Raw genomic sequence first — 1,881 nt, forward strand, 5'->3', positions numbered from 1 at the left:
GACCCGACCCCACCCTTTCTCCACAATTTGGAATTTTAACGCAATTGGCCAGAACAAAACAAAGGTGTGTTTACTTGAGTCTACCGACCAATTAATATTATACCTCTGTACAGTAATATTACTTTTGGTCAACTACATTAATAAAACATTGTTATTTAGTTTTTTCGAATTTACAACTATGGATAAAATGCTAGTGGTTAGCATGCCCTGCTCACACAGGGTATTAGTCTACCTGTGTGAGAAAGTAGCCGACAGAATGGCCACACCTTTGGCTACGTCATGAAACTTGCCGAGACAGAAGGTGAGTCACATGGGTAGACTGGCTTTTATGTCGCGAAGTGGTGGCATAAATTCGTATCACATTTTTATAGAGAAGACAGCCCACAGTGGTGGAAAAAGTACCCAATTGTCATAATAGAAAAATACTCAAGTAAAAGTGAAAGTCACCCAGTAAAACACTACTTGAGTAAAGGTATTTGGTTTTAAATATACTTAAGTATCAAAAGTAAAATGATTAATAATGTCAAATTCCTTAAATTAAGCACACCAGACGCCACCATTTTCTTGCTTTTTATTTATTTACGGATAGACGGGGCACATTCCAACACTCAGACATAATTTACAAACAAGGCATGTGTGTGTAGTGAGTCCTTCAGATCAGAGGCAGTAAGGATGACTTGGGATGTTCCCTTGATAAGTGCATGAATTTGACAATTTCCCTGTCCTGCTAAGTAAAATGTATGGAGTAAAATGTACATTATTTTCTTTAAGAATGAAATGAAGTTAAATTAAAAGTTGTCAGAAATATAAATAGTAAAGTACAGATAGCCCAAAAATCTACTTAAGTAGTACTTTAAAGTATTTTTGCTTAAGTACTTTACACTACTGCATACAAATACACTCATACAAATCACAAACGTCTGTGACTTTCACCATGGATTTAACGTAACCTGACACTTTTGCTTTGTTGTCTGCTTTTTCCATGAGGAAAATCACACAAACACCATTCAAGACAGTGATGATGGGGTGTTGTTGCCCCTAGACACCCATCTAAGGTCATGGGAGAGGGAGAAGGAGAAAGTGCAAGACAGTGACGCAAAATACAAGTTAAATCTGGATTCATAATTTTAACCCACATTCACACTCTCATTCGTCTTTTCGAGAAGAAAAAAACTCAGTGGGCACAGAGAGAGTTTTAGTAACTTGTGGATGAAAATTCAAAGTGACACCCTGCATGGTTGTTAGGAGTCTAGAAAGGATAGAGAATGAGGTTGTGTGAGGAAAGTGACAGAGAGAAAGTGAGCATGTGGAAAGTGTTTGTCTCTCGCATGCTATGTGACAGACTGAAATAGGTCAGTCCATATCCTGCCTCGGGGTGTATTGTTGTCAGGCTAGCAGCTAGCTGTCCATTGTGACAGCCATATTCTATCCCCTTAGCTGGATGAGACAGGGGCCAGAGCCGGTGGCACGGCATATTGGGTCAGTGCTGCGATTATATAGGCCATGCGTCTGGGTGTAAAAGTATGTGTGTGGTTGACAGACTAATGTCTGAAAGCCTTAGGGCTAATTGACACTTCTCATCACAAACTTGTGTACTTTGTGATTGTGTTGCCTAGTCTACTCTTAGTAAATTGTCGTTTTGAGTGAACCTATTAGAACCTAACATGCAAACCTATTAGGAAGAATGGATCAATAAGTTATTGGTGAGGGAACCTGCAATTTCTCCCAAAGTTGAGAAATGGTTTGACTGGTCCATTCGTGAATTAACACTTGGACTTTGGCTCAAGAGATCACATGATTGTTCATATCACAATAACTCACTTTAAATTTCTTCTGAAGTGGTGTAACATGATTACAACTGTGTATTACAATAAAAAAAAG

This window comes from Oncorhynchus masou, chromosome 5 (assembly GCF_036934945.1).
Source record: "Oncorhynchus masou masou isolate Uvic2021 chromosome 5, UVic_Omas_1.1, whole genome shotgun sequence".
Lineage (NCBI taxonomy): Eukaryota > Metazoa > Chordata > Actinopteri > Salmoniformes > Salmonidae > Oncorhynchus > Oncorhynchus masou.